Source organism: Athene noctua, unplaced genomic scaffold (assembly GCF_965140245.1).
Source record: "Athene noctua unplaced genomic scaffold, bAthNoc1.hap1.1 HAP1_HAP1_scaffold_48, whole genome shotgun sequence".
NCBI classification, from domain to species: domain Eukaryota; kingdom Metazoa; phylum Chordata; class Aves; order Strigiformes; family Strigidae; genus Athene; species Athene noctua.
In genome coordinates, this window is record NW_027437543.1 from 1053537 (window position 1) to 1075198 (window position 21662).

A 21662-nucleotide genomic window follows, 5' to 3' on the forward strand; every position below is an offset into this window, starting at 1 on the left:
TTTTGTCTTGGTTTACTGTTATTAGTGTTATTATTGCTATCGTTGTTCAGATTATTACACTGTTGTATTATTTTAACCCGGGGTTTGTGCCCTACTTGTGTCCGAGGGTGGGGGAGGGACAACGGCAACATGGTCTCCGGTCCCGGCAGGGCCTAAACCAACACACTCGCTGCCAAGGGTCCACAGAGGATCTGTCGGAGGGGGACGTCAGCCCCACCCTGCCGCACCCCCACCCTCATGCTGCCATCACGGTGAGGCCATGAACTGCTTTCCTGCCGCCCCAGCTCCTGCCTGATCATGGTGGAGAGGTCACTGCCCTGCCCGCAGAGCAGGAGCACACGGAGATGCCCTCGGTGTCACTCATCTGCCCCGGGACAGTCCCTGGCATTGGTGGCACCACCAGCACAGCCCCCAGGCCGAGCAGGCGCCTGTTCTGCTGCCTGAAGGTCACGAGCTTTGTGTCTCTCTTGTTTGCAGTGCAAGATGTCACTGAAGGAGGAGGAGGACTTGGCAGAACAGGGCACCTCGTCCCCTGCGGCAAATACCAGCCAGGTACCACTTGTTGCCCCCGAGGACCCAGATGACTTTGTCGTCCCAGAGAGCACTGGCCAGCAGGCCTGTGGGAGCTTGTGCGTGCACTGCTTCTGTTTGTCTTGCATACAGAAATGGACCCACAGTCAAAACATCTGCCCCAACTGCGGCCATGTCTTCCGCCACATCTTCCCCCAGCTGAGCCACGAGGTGCACGACATCACACCCAGTGGCATTCCACAGAGATCTCGCTGTCCCGCTACACAAAGGAGGAGGAGGAGGAGGAGGAGGAGGAGGAGGCGGTGGCAGCAACGTGGCTCTTACAGCAGACACTGTGGTAATGACCATGCTGGGGCCCCCGAGAAGAGACAAAGTAGGTATCAGAGGTGGCACCAGCATGGCCACAGACAGGCCCAGCATGCCCAGCATGTTCACTGGGCGCACCCATGGGGCCCCTGCAGACAACAGCAGTGGAGGGAGGACGGGGAGCATCCCCGTGCCTGGGACAGCCACCAGAGCAGGTCTCCCAGGCAAGGTTGGGAAGTCCCCATGGGTCACCCAAGCACTGTGGCCTGGGACTCCTCCGTGAGGCGGAGGTGGAGGAGCAGAGGCAGGTGCAGGAGCCGGAGAAGGGACCCTCGGGGCCCAGTTCCAAGCTGCAGCGGTTTCTCCAGGAGGAGCCGTTCTCAGCGCAGGTCCCGCAGCACCTGGGGCCGAGAGCCATGGGAGCAGCGAAGAATGGGCTGGGAAGGGGGTCGAGCTCTGACCCACAACCAGCAAATCGCAGCTTATTCTGGGAGAGGAGCCCGATGTCAGCAGGGAGGCCGTGACTACTATGGACAATGGCAAGCAGTAAGGAGCCGGTCCCGGCGCCAGTCCCGCAGCACTGCCAGGGGCAGGGGCTGGCAGCACACCCCGACAAGAAGGGACACACAGCACTGACCCCTGACCAACAACTGCTGGGGCAGCATAACGAGCCTGGGGACACAGAAGGCCCTCGAGGGGGTGGTTGTGTGGCACATGGATGGTGGCGGCGGCACAGTCACCCCACTGCTGCTGCTGAGCAATGCTACCCACGGCACACAGCCCTCCCATCATCCCCTCCCGGGGCAAATCATGGCCTCGAGGAGGTGGGAAGGGACTTCTGGAGATGCTCCAACAGGGGCAGCCAGAGCAGGCTGCCCAGGGCTGCAGCCTGTGGAGAAGTTTTTGGAAGATAACGGCCACCTGGTCCTTGATACCGACATGAGTAACTCTCTGCTAGCTGCCCCTGTGTAAAGAACTCACTGTTCAATGTTCCTCTCTGGCTGCCACTGCTATTGTTTAGCAAATTCCTTGGAGTGAAGTTGAAACCTCAAGTAGGTCCATGGCTCGTGCTTCTCGCGTTGTACCAATAAAATATGAGTTCTGTTGTGTGGACAGTAGCTTAGAACCAATCACAGCTTGTTTAGCTGTATGCGATCACTCTCTAACAGTATATCAGATGCTCTGTGCTTAATAAAATGGGATCAAGCTGGCAAAACATACTGGTGTTATTCTTGATACCCGGGCTGTATCCGTCGACAGCAGCCAGCCAGGATGGCTCGCAGGATGGAACCTCCAAAACTCCTCTGGGCAACCTGTTCCAGGGCTTCACCTCACTCCAAATGTGAGTTTTGCACCGCGCTTAGCGAGAGGTTCCTTTATTTCACTTTGTGCCCCTTGTCTCTTGTCCTGTCGCTGGATACCACTGAAGGGATGGGAGCCCCTCTGCCCCCACAAGACCCTGAGGCAGAAGGGAGCGGACTTCTCAAAGGCCGGAGGATTGAACGGTACGAAGGCTCATGTTTTTTCTGATGTTGGCTTTGCTGCACTTACCCTTCCGTTTTCTCCAGCCTGGGGCTGTGGGACCTGGCTTTGAAGGAGGATGAAATCAGTAGGAGCAAGCTGCAAAATGTGTCACGGACAATATTTCTGTTTATGTGCCTTCAAAAGGAAAGCTCCTTGTGTGTTTACCAAAAATCCAGTTGTTAGAGGTTGCTCTAGGTACTGTACGTTCCCTTAAATCCTCTTGTTAATTTTGTGGGTTGGAAATGACGTTTCCCTTTTTAATTTAATTGGTAAGTCAATACTGTCGTGGATGAAAGTATTGACACGGTAATGATTTAGTAAAAATAATCTAGATTAATAACTAATAACTATTTGTCAATACAAAATAACTCAGACAGAAAAGCGACTTATTCAGGTTCTAAAATGACAAGATTCACTCTAACTTACTTAACGGTACCTTAATTTATACACACATGTACATGTGCATACACAAACCAGACATGTACATACAGGAACGAATGGGTTTGGGTTCGGTGAAATGAACACAAAAGGGACAAGCACACAGGAACAAGGGTAAGGGTACGTACCCACACACACACCCCCACCAATAAACAGGTGAAATAGAAGCAGCTCAAAGAAAATTTCCCTCTCGAGTTCAGAGCAAACACTCCCAATGCCTTGGCATTCCTCAACGGGCGATAATTGAGCCTCGAGCGGGGGGACTTGGCCCTGGCCTTCCGTCTGGAGCAGACGACACCTGAGAGGCTCCCAGCTAAGGGGAGATGCTGGTCACAGCCCGCTGCCATCCAGGAGAGCTCAAAGGGCCTCTCTGGTGGTCGCAGTTTATAGGGTCCAAGATAACTGACTTCTGTCAAATGCCTTCTGGTGCCTTCCGGCAGCTGCACAAGGATTTGAATAACACGCAGCCCTGTTATTGTTCCATCTGATCCCACCCCAGGCACAGGGGTGTCAGGCCATCAGGAGGTGATGGGCCGGTATAACCCTTTCCAAGCAATTGGGGGGGCAGGAGCCAGGCTCCTCAAGGTTATCAGTCCTTATCTCCACAGACGGGTGTATGGCTCGGGGGGATGTGGATGGAATCACACCTGGCACCAAGCAGCCCAACAAGGAGGACAGGGAGGGGTAGGAATTGCACCACCACAAATACTAAACACAAGATTCGAGCAACTGACCTAGGAAAGCGACCTTTTCAGGGAAAGTAAGGTGCTGAGTAAAACTACTCGTAACTGGACAAAGTTAAACATGAAAGGAAAACTTTTCTTTTCCTCCTTAGGCTTAGCGGTCCTCACACCCTCTGTATCCCCGACTCCAAAACCCCAGGGGTCGACCCCGAGTCTCTCCTGGTGCTCTCTGCCAGAGACTCCCGGTGGGGCCATTCATCCTCGCTGCAGCGTAGAGCACAATTTTAACATCTTGCCCTGTACGAACTGGCCCAAGAGCTACTGCCTGGACGATTCCTGCTTCATTTGTTCAAAAGCTGTGATTTGTTCAAAGCTCATTATTACAATTATGTTATTACAATTGTTCAAAGCTCATCCTGATCCAACACCGCACTTCTTATAATGAAAGATATTAAGAATTTATGCAGGCCCATTATAAATTTAGTGTTATATTGAAAAGATATACCATTAATGTAATCTTTTTACTACAAGCATGCAGTGAGGGGTTACAAGCTTGTAAGGTAACAACCTTACTACATAATTATAATTTATAATTAAAACTGTTAACCCCTAACCCAAGCACTGAATAATATTTGTAAAAAACCTGAATCCTTGCATAACACAATCCACACGTGAATCTGCTTATTTGAAAATAACACCAAAACAATACATATACGTAAGACATTACCATTACAAGCAGATTTTTTTTTTTCCAGCGTAAAGGTCAACTGCGTATGAAACTTTCCTCCCATGATACTCATGATCTCCTGGAGCGTGTAAACCTCAGGATACTTTTGCACGTGTCCATACAAGCATGTAATGATTCCTAACATAAAAAGCAAAAAGAGTTTATGCATGTGTATATTTCATATGAATTTAATTTTAAAAAGCTTTTTCTGCAAGTTGCATTTGCATATATCTACTTTCTGTAGAGATTACAGAAGTATTTAGCGTATTACTGATAACAGATTTGTTGAACTCTTCTGGTTAGGGACAGTATTCAAAACTTAAGAGATACCAGTACAGCTCCAATAATCTTACAACCCCTGATATCAGAACTCAAACCTGTTCCAAATTCTCTGCAACCCTTCATATGGAAGGCTAACAATGCTCACAGGCTCAGACCAATCGTAAAAAAGTTAAGTACAGTTTGAAATGTGCTAAACCAATAATTGTTTCCAGTTTATTTATCGTGGCTTTTAGAGGGACTAGTACTTTTTTTTGTGTTACCACCTAATTTACACTGGGCCTAGGTAAAAGTCACAAAGGTAAAGACATAGGAATATTCTGTATGTGTTGAAACTTGCTTTCATGCCAACTCCAGATCCCAAGATAAAGACATAATTCAAATATCAGAAAAAATTAAGACATTTAGGTTTTATTTGGTAGCTAGAATTAGTTATTTCTGCAAGTACTGTTTAAAACTAAATATGTACCTGCATTTCATTTTTAACTCAGGATATAAATTTAAGTAGGACTTCAAGTTTGGAGACATGTTTTGGGACCAGATGACAAGATCACTTAGAAAAACAGACACAAACGTAAGATAGAAAATTACAAAGTCAATTCAAATTTTTAGGAAAAAAAGCAAGATTTCTGCCCTCACGTGGGCCCAAACCATGTGTTAATGCAAGAACAAATTTATCTTGTGCATGAAAAGCACATTATAAAAAGCGTTATGGTGAAATGGAAGTCATCCTCTGAATTCACCTAAATGCTCTACTCTCTAGTAAACATTTCTTGTTTTATTCTGTAAAAGACAGTCATGTGGCACTCACTAGAAAAGGCTGAAATTTTAACAAAAACTATATAAAGGAAGCCATTTCAATTAAGGCAAGACACTATGAGGAAAACAAGCCCAAGCAAGACAAAAACTGAAGGGAAAGATTAACAAACCTGTACTCCAGAAATTTTTTTCCCAAAATGTGCTGTTTTTTAATGATATATAAGTTTGCATTCGTGTTTGATTTTAGAACCATCAACGTGGGTATTTAACACAGCGGGAACTTGCAAATGATTATAATTAAAGCCTGAGTAACCTCTGATTAAAGTGACTTTGTAACGTGCTACTGTGGAGGAAAGCTTGACGTTCTGTCCAGTATTTAGGAGCAGCTTGTTAATGTAAATCACTTAAAATGCAATTTCTCCCCTCCCAAATACAAGGATGTCATTTACCTAATTGCGGACCACACCTTTGTACAGTCTTGCATTCAGTGACCTCCCTTACATCACCTCTTACTGGCTACAATAAACCGTGGGCCAAGCCATGCTGCACAGCGTAAGGGGAAGGGCAACGTCTCATGTCTCCCAACGTGGAATCAGCAGAAGTTCAGGGAACATCAGACCCCAGAAGCAGTACCTACACGTCTGAATCACAATCCCAAATCAATTATTTAAGAAGAGAAGGAATTAAACAGTACTGGTAATTACCTCAGTATAACGTAGTGCATCTTCAGAGATGCCATCATAACCTTGGGCACAGCATTTTGCAGCGTTTTGGGGAAATTTCATAAATTCTGCAATGTCATTCTTTACTACTTCTTTCATTTGCTGGTGGGGAAGGAAAAATGTATTTTTTAAGACCGAATGGAATCCTCTAGGTTAGGTATGTAATCAGCAAAATTTCCAGAGAGGTAGCACAAGTGGTGGTATGAGAGAGGGCACAGTTCCCACTTGCTGCACAATTTGGCAAGTCTCTGCTCATGTTCAGAGTTTCAGTTAAGTAAATTTTTTTTATTTTTTTTTTGCAAGGCCCATTTCCTTTAAAAAAAAACCCCAAGCAACAAAGCACCCCTGCCCCAACAAACAGCAGGATTCTTTTGATCATACACTGCTGGTTTATAAAAAGAAAGGCTACAAGACATTGTTGGAGCAACCTTACATGACAGTCACAAAGAAAACTGAGCTGTGTCTTCATAAGCAATTACAGTGGAAGTGACAACAACACAGTAGGTACTGATTTCTCTGGGAATGACATTCCCATCGTTACGGGATTTAAAAAAAAAAAAAAGAAAATGAGGAATAAAACAAGGAAGCATGGGAAACCAAATGGAATGGCTCAAAAACATTTGGTGATTAATTCCATTATACAGGATTCAACTCAAATGGTACTTCCAACCAACGTGAGACATGGCCTCTCACCATGTAAACAACATCGCTGAGGCTAAAGGCAAGTGTGAAGCATAGAAGGTTGAAACACAGGTCCCTCACATGCTAACACAGAAAGTTTCCATTACAGGGTGCTGTCAAAGATCCCATCAAAATGTATCGACCCCCCAACATTGTACCGAGACTGCTACACGCCGTTATGAAATGCTAAAATCATAGTAAGGTCAACTCTGAACTTCCTTCTCATAAAAAAATGGGGGGGTTGTGGGGGTGGGTGGGTGCCTGATCAGCTATCAAAGATCTACACTTACTGTCAGTTGTTCAGACTACCACTAAAAAACAAACCAAAAAATCCACAAAAAGCCCATCTATTTTAATAACTAAATACACTTTAAATTTATATTAAAACTTTTATCCTGAATATTTGAAACCTTTATTACCACTCATAATACTATGTTAAAAGGCAATTATGACAAATTGAATTTTAAAGCTTTTTTGCTACATTTTCCTTAACTATTTATAAAGAAAAACTTAATTGTACAACTCCCTCTGTGAAGTTGGTATGTAGATACATACATGAACACGAGATAGGTGAGTAATTCTCTTTGACTTGCTGCATTAACTTGAAAATGCTTTATTTTTTTTGAGTTCTTAGTCATCAGATATAAGTATGTCTTCTGCTCCTTCTCAGTCAGAGAAGAGGTAAATGGACAGGGGAGTCTAGGTTCTGGAAAAGGATGATGGTCAGTCGTGCTTTTAGCCTCCACCTCAACTGGATCCGCAGCCTGCCTGCTACAAGTCTGTTTTCTAAAGAGTTTGCCAACGCCTCCACATTTTTCTTTGCCTTTCTGAAAGAAAAGGAATAAATGAAAGAACTTACACTTTTCACATAAATCTTATTGTTTGTCACAATTAATAAAGGCAGTCATGCAAGCCTAACCTTCAAATCCAGCAAAATGCACTGTGAGATATCGTACCCCTCCAATTCCTAGTCTGTGCCATAGGAATTTGCTTATTCTGAAACTCCACCTGGACAATCACACTAACTCTTGGTATCAACAGCAGGTTTGCCGCTGGTTTAAAGATGAAAACCAAAAAAACTCTCTTAAAAAAAAAAAAAAAAAAAAAAAAGAAACCAAAAGAAAATTCTGTATATATTAGCCAGTATACTCAATTTTGAGGTGACAAGCTAAATATGAAACTGATTCTTTGTTCTGGAAACATGCATTACCAGTGAAAAAATAAAGAGTCTCAACATTACATTATTCATTGACAGCTGATGTTCAGAAACAGCTTGCACTCAGACAGGTCAAACTTATCAGTCAAAGTTATGACAGTAAAGACTGAATGAGAAAAAGCCTTTTGCTGTAAAAGAAGTAAATTACAAGCACTCAGTTGTAATAACATAAATTCCGGATTTCCGTGAAGACATTCCTAAAACCAGAGTTTCATTTTCCACTCTAAACAACTCTGAAATCAGTTTCAAAAACAACGCTGGGCTAAGGCAAGGGATGTAGCTGGCCTAATGACAAGAAAAAAGTCACATTATAAAGCCGGTACTTAAAACGTCTGAAGTATATGAAAGCCATCTTAGCCCTGCTCTATTTAAAATAACTGTTTTGAGGAGAGAAAAATATTTAAGGTTAGCAAAATTAACATTAACTGCTGATCTTGGAAAAAACGTATTTTTAAGATACGATTTCAGCAGTAGGAAATATCCCGAGTGTTATTCAAACCAAGCACTACCACATCCACAGTTCTAAATAATGCTTCACGCTGTCTCTCTGAATGTGAGAATGTGTCCATCCTCACGGCCCAAAGGGGCAAATTTCATTCAGCTGCAGCAGTGACAAGATGCAGACTCAGATACGCCCGCGTAGGAACACCGAGGAATTCTAGCAGCTTCAAGTGGCTATATTCAGCACCGAACGAAATGGCAGCACATCAAGATCATTTCGGTACGCGGTGCTGTCGCAGTCTTCATCAGGGTGCAAATCAAAATAATCGGACAGAGCTTTTCTGTCCGTATTTATATCATTATACTTTATTTCAGCTAACGGCTGAATGCTGAGGCTTGGACAACCGGCCCAAGCCAGAGTTGACCTATAGATGAATCCTGGATATTTCATAACTGGTCACCATTATGCCAACAGGTATTATACTAAGTCATAACAAACCACCTGTGCTGATGTAAAAGGTGGAAGTGTTGAAGCCCGAGCAACAGGCCCTGAGCTGAAACTGCTAACCCGGGATGTAATCCTTAATGAAATATGCGTGGAGGGTGCAGCTCTCTGCAAGGTACCTTCCCCTTCCTGCGTGCGCATCCAACACCAGAGTCATGGAGGCCGGTGTCTGTCCCGAGACCTGATGGGATGTAGCTACCTTGAATGTACCTTCCCCTTCCTTTGTGTGTGAATAGAACAGAGTCACGGAGGCCGGTGTCTGTCCCGAGACCTGACGTGAGACCTGCGCATAACCCCATCAGATAAGCAGAGAAACTCCCTGAGCTTCTCCCATGAGCCCTGGCCGGCTCTGGGGGGAACCTAAAGCGGGACTGAAACCAGATATTTCCGCTTAACGGCGCCAGCTCTTCTGCCTGGCTGGTTTTTGGGTCTCTAAGGCCGGACCCGCTCCCAGCGACTCTGGAGGCCTCAGCTCCGGGCGGAGGCACCGCGGAGGATTTCCCACTCGCTGGGAAAGGCTCAACAAACCCTCGTGTAACCGGGGCTGCCCAGCGCTGCGGGGCTGGGGGACGGTAAAGTGTGTGAGTGGGGATGGATCTTTCTGAATCCCTCCTCTCTCTCTCAGGTACTAATGATTTCATGCATTACCCTGTATTTTCCTATTTAAGTGCACTATTCTGCCTTTTCTTACTGGATGTTTTCTGTATTATTCTGTAATATTATTTGGTTATTTCTAGTAAAATACACCTGCTCTTTTCACTCTGGTGTCTGAGTTTAATTGGTATCCCTAATCAGCAAAACAACGGCTTAAATTTTTCCCCTTCATTTTATCAGCCACCTGCCTTCACAGCTTCTATGGTGAGAGAAGATACGCTTTAGTAAACATCTATCAGAAACCCCAGTATAAAAATTGATAATTTTTCCCTAGCTTTTACTTTCAGATTTTCCCCAACAGGTTTCATTCTCTTGACTATGGCCACACAACATAGTTCCACAAATTTTTGAATTTTTCTTGTTGCAACCTCTCTTCTGGCTATAAACCCACTTCTACCATACACTACCGAACACAATCCCACTCTTGAGTGCAGTCGTGTCTACTCAGAAACCCTTTTTCTGCATCATCTAAAAGAAGAATCCTCCAGTTACATCCAGTCTACCCAGTAGCAAGCTGTGAGGGCTCTGCTCATCTGTCAGTTCAAGGCAAGTTGTTCCAACAGCGATGAAACATAAAAGCCTTCTCTAACTAAGGATGTGTGATATAAAGAGTCATGTGATGTAGACAGGTATTCCCTTCAAATGCATGTTCTCAGTGTCAGTTCATAAAAACACAGGAATTTCCCTTTAGAACAAATTCTCTCTCCACATGCTGAGCTCATCACATACAGCACAGTAGCTACCTTGGTCTCCCACCCACATTCTTTGTGGCATGAATATTCACCCACCATGAGACACTCGGCACTTGTACCTTCCTACCAGCTTAACGACATCTTAAAAACCCCAACAGCCTAATTACAGTCCTCCAGTTTTTGAAACCCAGCAGCATAAGCCATGCTTTTCACTAGCGAGACAAATGTTGATTCTACTTCAACTTAAGTTGAAGTTGATTCTACTTCAACTTAAGAAAATAAAAAAAGATCAGAAATCGCACAAATGATACTACCTGTACCATCTATATTCACATAATTTCATTTCCCATTCTTCAGCTAACACTCTGTACAGGTTCTTCTTTACTCAAGGAATTAACTGCATCTTCACTGCACCTAAGACCCTGCTGGATCTATGTAAACAGTGTCAGCTACTTCCAAACAATACAAGTGAAAAGGATTTCAATGTACACTATGTCAGCCTCCTACAAAGTGAGAGGACACAGACAGACAGCAAGACATTGATTTCTGAAAAGAATTAGGTCTAGCTGAGGGGTTACTGGATCCTTACTGTGAGCAGTTAACAGCGTGGGTCAGACTTCATCCCTCTTTGGAACCTAAGAGAAAGCAAACACCAACCAGCACCACTCCCCAAAAATAACCCAAACCCATCTCAAAGCCCCCAATACCACCCTGCCCCCAAAAGACACAAAGGACCAGAGGTTCCAACCTAGGCTCTTCCTGTTTTCTTTGTTTCAGAACATTAAATCCCAAATGAAAGGAACAGGGGATCGGGATACTCTGACGGGTACATGACTATGTAAATTAAGGTATACATGAAAAATAAAAACAACCCCCCGTGACAAAACAATGCAGATTCCACTTCTTAATTAACTTTAGTTGCTAATGGCTGTCGCTGGATACGCATGAATCATTTATAAAGCATATCCAAGGGCTGAACTTAGCCACCCATCTGTCATGGAAGATTTACAGACAAAGCCTGTTTAGAGGAACTGGAGTTAAGTGTGTAGGCACGGCCTGGTAACATCTGCCGTTTGAGTGTGTAGAGATCCTACGTAAAGCGAAGAGGGAGGAAGGCACCCAGCAGAATAACATCTAGAAACATCTCTAGATAGAACTCTCCCAACAAGCCAAAAAACTACCTCCCTTTCAGACAGAGAGCATATGAGAATTACTTTATGCGGTCAGATTAGATGTTTTTCTGCTTTCTGATGCAATACAGGCAGACTGTTTTAGTAACCAAAAGGATAATAAGCTGGACAGGACAGTTTTATTAATGTTAATAATTAATAATGATAACAATGTAGAAAAAAATTTCTATATTTGATATCAAGTATCTGTACCGGTGGAGTAATTTTCTCCTTATTAAATATACTATAGAGGAATTATATAATGCCACTATGCATTTAAAGAGGAAACCATGTCCCAAATCTTGTACTCCGATACAGGCACTTGTTGGGCATCTGTTGGTGTATATATATACACAAATATAACCATATTTATATACACTCTGTGAAATCAACAGGACCCAAGGGTGGTATTGTCTAGGAATACAAGGGGTTTGTTTGCTCTTGTTCACTGTGAGAGACTAGAAACCAGCCCTGTGTGAAGCTAAGGCAAACAGCCTGGGGAAGCCAAAGTTGAGGCTGATCGAAGAAATGCCTCAAACACTCGCAAGGCAAAACTCTGCGTCCCAGGGTGCATCCTGTGGAGGCCGAAGCCGATCGGGCTGCGCCAATAACACAAGATGCAGGAGGGAGCTCTGCGGAGACAGGACGGCCCTGCTCTGGGGCAACTGGGCAAATTCCAAGGGCCCTGTGTCCAGTGAACGGACTTTGCTGCGTTATCCACGAAATGCATATTAAAGTTAACAGCCCTCAATATGCTAACGAGGGATGACACGATCATGCTAATTACATCATCCCATGGAACACCTGAGCCCTCCCCGTGCATGTGGGTTGACCTAGGGGACGGACCCAAGGAAAGTGGGTATAAATCGAGGGGGGAAAGAGAACGGAGGGGGGAGGCAGAGAGTGCAGTGAAGAGAAGACAACGGCCGCCTCCTGGAACCCTCGCTGGCAGGATAAATGCAGAAACCCAGACCGATGATCTGTATTTCCCCACTCCCTCCATCTCCCTCTTCTCCTTTTTCCATTAAGAAATTGAAGGCGTATTGTATTGCTCCCCACAACTTGCTATATCCTTAGCCAATTATCCTGTGTCCAATTAGTACATTGTGGGTAGTTCATAAATGTTTGGACTTGGAGACTTGTTGTCCGCTCTGTTGGGGATCTGCGAATCTGAGTCACTTGTCTCCCTCATCTGAGACGGATGTGACAGTTCACCAAAGTAACTTATCTAGCACCACACATCAGAAAACCGCAAAAATATCACACTAGTTCTAATCAGCTATGTCTAAACTCGATTATATCGTAAGCTGGATATTATACAGCATAATGTGTTATTTGATAAACAGATCAATATTTGCACTGCGTAGGCTGTTTATAGTATAACTTTATACAGAATGAAAGCAAAAAGTTAACTGTATAGAGGTGAGCAGAACAACATTAAATATTATAGCTCCAAAGCAGAGACTAAATTAAGTGTTGAAACAATAGAGCAAGATAAAATGTTTACAAGTCCTTAAATTAGCAGTAAAATAAGGAATCAGTTGCTCAAGTTAAAGAAAGCAGTAAACAGGAGATTGCATTTACATGCACATGTCTAAATCTTGTACTTCTTTTAAATCTACGCCCAAAAAGTAATTTGGTTTTACTGCTTGACATTCAGTTATGGTTAGAGTATTTTTAACATTTTTTTTTGGTACTTTGGAAACAAGACTATTGTTAAAGGTGCCATAAAAATGGACAACATCGAAAACAGTTTGCAAATAAACCACCTAACACTGCTGTTCTTTATACATTTTAAAAAGCCTTGTCTGGGGTTTGTCCTATGTTAAATCTATTTAATCTGGGGAAATACATCGTAGCTTGAAGCCTCCCATTGGCCCAAACATCCAATGCAAAAACACATCTCCAGAAAAGGAGCAGGCAGACAACCCAGTTACATATAAAGAAGGAACCAGTTAATGTCCTAACAGAGCAAATACTCACCACTGTTCTGTAACTTGTTTCTAAATCAATGTAGAAATGAGGAACATTTTGGATTTAGAAAGGCGTACAGTACGTATGCCTTTTTGTGAAATAAAATTCACTGTATTGCTTATGAATTCTCTGTTTAGATACAGGTAGCATTACGGATCGCATGTTCCTGTCAAGTTTGTGCATCTACATTAAGACTTTGCGGGGTAATTTTGGATAGTGTTTCTCAAACCGAAAGTCACAACCCTTTGAAAGTTGCCCAAGTGTTTAGATTATTGTCAGAACACTCCGCGGGGCAAAGGTAGCTCGGATCTGCCCGAAGTGCAGCAGCCCAGTTCTCCAGCACAGAGCGGGGCGGCGTGCTGGCTGCAGACGAGCGTGCTGCCCGCGGAACTTGTCCCGCTTACTGGATGCGGTTCAGCCCCGCAGCGTGGCGGAGCTGGGAGAGCTGCCTGCTGGCGTGTGCAGCGCCCAGGGACTGACCGAGTACTCGCAGCAGCTCAGTGCCTTCGGTCAGGAGGCACCACCAGTCCTTACGGCCGGGTCGCACCCCCGCCCCAGAAGAGGAAAGTCCATTCCAACACGGAGTGCCCCATGGAGAAACACAGCCCAGAGGGACGGTGCTTTCAGAAAGCTTGAGAAACACTGACTTACAGGAAAACAAGTGTACAAAGGACATCTGAACACCAAAAACATGCAGATGATAACAAAAAGGTGTGATGTCACACAGCAAGTTAAACAACTTGATTGTGAAGTTCAGCTTGAATGAGATTATGAGGGATGACACGAATATTGTGGCAGAAGAAATGGACCTATGAGTATTCATCTGAAGCCTTTATCATGTTTTTGTTTCTTATTTGGATAGCCCTACTTATTGCTATAAAGTTATTGCTATATTCTACCAATGATAAAGGAAAAAAGAAAAAAAACCAAAACACCGTTACCTATGAAAAGGGTAGAATACAGCTTTTGATGTTAAAATTCTATTTAATACCTAAAGAAGAAGGTGCAAAATGAAAGTGCCTTATCAATTCAACAAGCTATACCAGTAACTACATTTTATATTGATCAAAACAAGAGATAAACAATATGGCTTTTGCTATATATAGCCGTCGTGCCCATTTACCCTGTCATATATTACAGTGCTCTCGCTGCCATTGCCATGGGCCCTTTTCATGCCGTTCTGTCTGCTGGCAAACAGCGGTAGGTGAAAAAAAATTGTCCTTCATGAAACAATAAGCAAGTTGTGCCAACTGGCGATGAAATCTCTGCAGTGCACACCAGTCGTTGATTACTAGGTGGACTCTCTGTTCTGATCAACAAATTGAGTGTTCTGTCAAAAGCCAGGGCAGTGAACGACGAGGGAAAAAACAACCTTCTGACATTAGTACCCTCAGTCTGTGTAAAGAGAGGTCAGGTATTGAGAAGTTGAGACAGAAAAAGGGTCCATATTTGTAGGCATAATAGAAATCATGCACGAGAAAAACAAGTTCAACTTTGCTTCACTGTTTCGCATCCTTCGCCTGATCCCACCCCCAAGAGATGTGCAGTGTGTTGGCTCCCTAGGTCTGTGCAGGGCCGTATAAAGTGTCTTGGTTTTCTTTTTTTTGTTTTGTTTTTGTCTTCTTTTTTTTTTTTCCTTTCTTTTGTTCTAATGTTTGTACTTCGGACATTCTAGAAGTGCTTAGGTGATACGTTTACCCATCAATTTGCATCTCTGGCTCAAATTCTCAAGTGAACAACTCCCTGTGAAGTGGAGGAAAAATGAAGTCGTACGATGTCTGGGTAGACTGCTTTAAATGCCATAAGCTTCTCTGTATGTCATCTACAGTGTTCTTAAAGTAGACGCTTTGCATATTAATGTAAAAAATGAACTGAGGTCATACAGTCATATAAGGAACCAGGGCTCTCAATCTTGCTGTTAGGATTAAACCTCTCCCAAACACTTGGAGTTCACTTCAGTTGTTTACTTTAACAAAGGCATTTCAGATGTCTGGTCATGGAGGTCTGTTAGATTAGATTAAAAAAAAAAAAAAAAAGAGGAAGCTACTAAAACCCTATTTAAGTCATGGATTAGTGCCATTTGTGAAATAATCTTTAAATTCCTAGGAAAATGCATCATTAGGTTTCCTCACTTGCCTACAAAGCACTGGATTGGTCTAGAAGTATTTCACAGCTGGATCTTCATTCACGCAACTTGAAAAATTCTCTTGAAAGAAGACAGTCCTAACTGCTTTCAAACCCACTGTGAATATTACGGAGGGAACTGGCAATGCAGTAGATGAGGCTTTTTTAATTTATACCAAATAAGATGTAAAGGAACAGACCAAAAAAATCTGTACTTCAAAAACATCACTAGGGCACTCCCTGAACTGAGTGAATTTACTGAGTAAAATATTTGTAATAAAGCACACGGAAGAAGATTTCTTCCAACAAAGGTAGCCAAAGCATACACCGGGAAAAGAATTATATGAGCTAGGATTTGAAGTGAGGACAGTCTGCAAAGCTTGGGCAGGACCATCCTGCTTCTGCTGTCATGAATTCTGTGGTGTGACACTAAGCATAAGCTTTCGGGCTGTGTAGAGTTCTAACAGAAGTACGTCTGTGAGGCAGTGCTTATCCTTCCCCAGTTCTTCAGATTTTATATTTTTTTTAACATCACAGAACTTTTCAATTTTTGAAAAATTACGTGAAGATACTTCTGATTAGCATAATACCATGTAGTGTTTCTTTTCTTTTCCCTAGCCGTGAGTATTTGGAAGAACTGCTCAGAAAAAAAAAACTGTGTGGGCAACTTCTCACGGAAGACTGAAAAGCAAGGCTAGTTTGGATATTGCATGTTGTAACAACTCGATTGTCGTGCAGGCAGAGATTTCACAAGGACTAAGGCACGCATGTTGTAGAACTGAAATAGTATTCTGTGTGACAGAAATGTTGTGTAGGAGAAATAGGATAAAAACCTTTAAAATAATCACTTTTCATGAAGTTCAACATCAATACACTTCTTGTCACACCATTATCAACCTCGTTCCCTAGTATCTTCATCTCTTCTAGTTTTTAGTAAATAGTTTCAGCTAAGCACCTTGGTTTTGAGCAGAGAATTCTGGGTTTGTAAATAACAAATTAACTGCATAAAACCTCTTACACCATAATTAGGATACCCTTCATCAGAAAACATACTTTCACGGTCACGTGTGTGGGAGCATCGGCCTGCCAGCCCTGCACAGCCCCTGAGCAGCAGCAAGGCTTTGATGAGAAACAGGCCTTGGGAGAAAGATCAGAAGCTGCCGAGTTGTGCCGAGGCGTCAGGGAAAAACAAGGGACAGCTGCCACCCCGAGCTGTGGGACAGTGCTGAGCTGTGAGGAGTTCCCGCCGCGGGAACAGCGCCTGGGCGAGCAGGGGATCGGTCTGCACGGCGTGTGAGAGCGGTCTGGTGCTGGTAGGAGAGAAGGTTGAGAGCTGCCTAATTGCTGATTTGTAATTGTGAAGCGAGAGCTTTGGTGACAGCATAAGTAGGTGCTGTTGGCAAAAATAAATGGCTTTGCTTGTTCTAACTCTCAGAGTCGTGCAGGTCCGATATCCTCCCGCAACACCCCGAGTGTGACCATTCCTACCTTTGTTAGAATTCCATCCTCTCGGTGGTTCTTCTGTAGGACATGCTGCAGTGCTAGCTGGATCTTCTGTTGGACATTTTCAATTTCTCCTTTCTCCTGAAGCCATGAGCGATCTAAATACAAATGGAGTTTACACCTTTAGTACTGCACTCATCGATCACAGCGCACCAGGAAGGACTGAGTCTGTGACAGAGTCATCTTCCTTGTTTGCAACTTTCCTTCCACTTCTTACATACTCTCATATAGAAAATGAGTGTCAAAATGAATAGGCTTTGGAGTATATTCTTACATGCATCTAAATTTACTTTAAGAAAGCCCTTAATGAGAAGAGCGCGGCATATCTGAGTGAGATTTATTAATCATTTGCTAACAAGGTTTGCAGGGTGTTCATAAAATGAAGATAGCAACTTTTTAGTGGGAAATGGATCGATCACATAATGAACAAGTAATTGGAGTGGATCTTCTTGCTAAGATCTACAGCGACATACAGAAAAATCAGTAGAAAAATATTCAGCTATTAAAAAAAAAAGTTCTCTTAAACTGCCTAGCAGAAAAGTAGCGTTAGCTGCTACACCCTCTGTGGGATTCTGTGACGTACATCGTAAGACACAGGGCTGACATACTTCCCATCTGGCAAACAGCATGAGAATGTATTTATGACAGTCTCTATAAACCCACTGTTGCTAACAGACTCTTCCACCTCCACTCCCGAGTCCACTATGCTGCAGTCTAAAACCAGAGCGGTTATTTCCCTGGGTGTTATGCCACACACAAACTGACTTTCTGCACCGGTATCTTATTTCATCCAACCTAATAAGCCTTCCCAGAACCTGAATACTGTGCATACCTACTTGAGATGATGAAGTTATGTTAGTCGTGGGTATGGTGGGCCCAGGCTGACTCTCAGGGGGACTTGTATGTCTGGCACCATAATTCTCAGCACACCCAATTTCACGGTGGGGACAGGCGCCTAAGCTCCCTCACTACCACTGATACCTAAGCTACCACACTGAAATGGCAACCCCGCTTACCAGACCTGAGGTGACACTGGAAGCATTCTGCCACGTGCTTGAGATAATTCTGCCACAGCTGCAAGCTCACGTACACTGAAAGCTGTCTCTAGAAATCCAGTGGCTACCTCCTGCCGGTCTCACCTAGACTGACCCGGTGGTCTCATTCACATGCACTTAAGCTTTTGCAAAGAAGTTGAGTCCTCAACAGGGTGAAAATTTGGAAAACAAGGGCTTAGACTCAGATTTCCAACTTAACTAATTTATGCCCATAGTCGTAGTTTCAACGTGTTTATTAAAATAGAAATTGCGGTCAAGAAGGACACTCAAAAAGATGATGACATTTTACACTGTGTCTTATCATTAAAAAGACTTCAAAATAAAAACAACCGCTATCAAACAAACCTAGAGCAAACCTTTATCTCCTACCTGCCAACATTAAAACAAACGCAGAAAACAAAGCTATCTCATCTTCTGTCAGGTGCATAGAACATAAACTTCTTCCAAATTCAAACACAAAACTCATCAAGTCTTCACAACCTGCCAAAAAGAAGGTAGAGCTCATGCCGCGGTGTTTAATACTACTTCAGAGCTACAGTTGGTTTATTCTGATGGAGCTGAACGACGGGTGTAAAACGCTTCCTAGAGGAATGGTCTTCTCCTTAAGGACTGCAGAGTGATGGCAGTGAGATATCCCTCACGCTTGAGCTTATTCACTCCATTTGCACGAGTCCCCAGCTCCCACGCCCTGGCAGACAGTATTTTGAAGGTTTTGCACACTGTATCTTTTCCACATTTGATTCTTTTGGGGTAAATACTGGGGAAAAAAAAAAAAAAAAAAAAAAAAAACAAGTAATTTCCAAGCTCAAAACCGGTTTAGCTTTGTTTCTGTTCAAATGGAACTTTCTCATGTCACTGTGAACCAGAGGCTCAAAATATATACTTGAAAAGTGCTGATTTTAGGACTGTTGAGCACACAGAAGGGTGGGGGAAGAGAGGCAACCAAGGTACATGCAGGAGCAAAGGGAGGAGCCAAGGTCTGAAAGCTTTTCATGCAGAAAAGGAACTCTGTCTCCTTTCATCCATTCTCTTGCTCACACGAGGGTAAGTCAGGTCACGGCTGCTGTTACACACGCTGCTACAGAGGTCGCCCGAGTGGAGCCCTGCTTTGAAGGGGACTGCAACCTGAGGGAAGAGGGCTCTCCCCTGCAGCCCCCAGCCCAGCCCAGCCCACATTGCTGGATGGAGTCGGTAACAGATGAAAGGTACCTTTCACTGGAACCCATCCGATACTGCATTGTCCGCACTCACAACTCATACCTTGAGGTGTTTTAGGAAGGCAAAGAACGCTTCGAGTAATTTTACAGCATTCTCCACTGCTGTACTTTCACTGCCCTCCAAAACGGCTCACGTCTCAAACCTATACGCAGTGAATTGCATCCTTTTAAGATTAGCAAAATATACAGAAAAAAAGTAACGATTATAAATCGGTGTAATAATAAAAAAATAATTTACAGTATTTTACCCGCATTAACCGGACTTTGCCTATCACACTACACCATGAACATCTTCAAAGCAGTAATGTCAGTACAGACAAAATTAGCATAAAATCTGCTGTCTCTTCCAACAGGATATATAAAAAGTTAACACTATATATGAATCGGAGCTTCTGTTCTCAACAACTGTGTCCAAACTACTCCACCCCGATCTAAGAGCTGAATTTCAACACCAACAACCCCTTACTGCATAGAGTTAAACTGTTTTAACTCCTGAGATCAGCTTGGCCTCAAACAGAGCCAGCATGACTGCTTACAAAAGCAGCAGTTTGAGCTCTGCAATTCTTTTAGTTGAATACTATAGCCTGAATTTTTCAAAGCAGCTGTCCCCTTGCTTTTCTGCCTTTTTTTTTAAAAAAAAAAAAAAACAAAAACAAAACCAAACAACATACAACACTTGACATTTCCTTACATAAGGACTTGAAAACCGCTGGGCTAGTTTACTTGCTATCAAAACAGACTGTGCTGTTCTGGAAGTCAAAGGCACGGCACATTCTGATGAACACAACCTCTAAAGACCCTAAACCAGAAATAATGTATATTTGACTATTGCAAAGAGCAAGTGAGGATTTTAAAATTTCCTATGCTCTGCATTCAGTGTCAATCAAGTACGGTAGTAGGTTTCTGTGGTGAGACAGAGCAGAGTTGGATTTGCTAACAGAATGAAAACGATTCTCATGAACCCCGTCGAGAGTATTTTCTCAAGCAGCTTAGCTAACGCTAATAAACCCTTAGTAATTTTTATTCGTGTAATTGAAGTCTCTGAAATCAAAGCAGCTCATTTAGATTTATGCTCACAAAGCTTTGACCACTTTGTCTGGTATTTGTAAAGTGCATTACTTCTACATCTTGAATAGAACAATCCCGATTTTCAGCTTGAGATACGTTATTCACTATTAATGAGCCAAAATTAAGAAGTTCAATCCAACTTTTCAATTTGTACACACCCATTGCTCCCTTTGTTAATAATGAAGATTTCATACGTAGACTTGAACTCATTCTGCCCAGAGTAACTAAGAAGGTATATTACTTCAGACACAGACAATTCGTAAGGTTTTTTCCTTTGTACGATTTTATATGACTGTTGCGCAACATGTAAACGCGTGTACACAATCATAGAGGTAACACCTTCCTCAGCCCAAACTAATAGAAGCAGACCTTAAAACTGACGCACATACCTGCTTTGAAAAGCACAATTTGATCATTTTGACACAGATCCATCAAGCCATCGATGTGTCTGGTAAATTCCACCGCATACTGTAGAGCTTCTATTATTTTTTTACTGCACGTGACTGCCACGTTAGATCCCTTTCATGCTTGAGAGAGAAAAAAAAATTTGGAAAATTATTGATCAAGGTTCGGAAAGCCCATATTGATAAAGTCAAACAAAGAACTAAAAAAAGTGATGAACCTCCAGCACTCCAGGCTACAGTCTGCCTGTAAGAAACGGGGAATTAACCTCAGAGCCAAAGTCCCACGTGCATGAGCGGCCGTGCAAGCAGGTAACAAAGAGCAGAGGAGTTCCCTGTGCCGGCAGCGCCAGGCTCACTGCGGAACCCACCCGAAGCCCTTTGGCACTAACGGCCCCGCTGGAGATGCCTCAGGGCTCGGGAGCTACAGCGAGAGGCAAAACGGGGTTCAAGCGGCCCCAGTGCCCGGGGTCGCTGCTCCCCCGGGCGGGCTGAAGGACGGTGCCTTCCAGCCCCGAACCGCCGCTCCCCCCGTGTCAGCTCCCCGGGAATTCAGCACCACGAGAGCCCGGACAGGCCGCGGGGCCGCGGCGGGGGGAAGCCGCCTCTCGGGGTTTTTGCCCTTCTCCCGCCCGAAGCTCCCGCCGCTCCGGGGTGCCGCTGTACTCACCCCGAGCGGCTGCTCCCGCGCAGGGGCCGGCCGAGGCTCCCTCCTCCCGGGGGTGCCCGCGGGGGGGCCGGCGGGGGCCGGGCGGAGCGGCGCTTCGCTCCCGCGGAGGGCGCCGGGCGCGGGGGGGGCGGTTTCCCCGCCGCCTCCTCCCGGCGCCGGGGCTGCGGGGCCGGCGGGGGGCGGGGGGCGGTTCTCGGCGCGGGGCCGGGACGCGGCTTCCGCCCGGCAAAGGCGGCCGGTTCGCCGCCGCCGGCAGCGAGAGAGCCGCTCCGCCCCGCCCCGCCCCGCTCCCCCCGCCGGCGCCCGGGGCTCAGCGTCCCGGC

At 44.3% G+C, this 21662-nt stretch overlaps 1 pseudogene; it reads right to left on the reverse strand.

The window, feature by feature from the left end:
• Positions 1-3955: 3955 nt before the first annotated feature.
• Positions 3956-21662, reverse strand: LOC141954982 (nuclear receptor ROR-alpha-like; annotated as a pseudogene).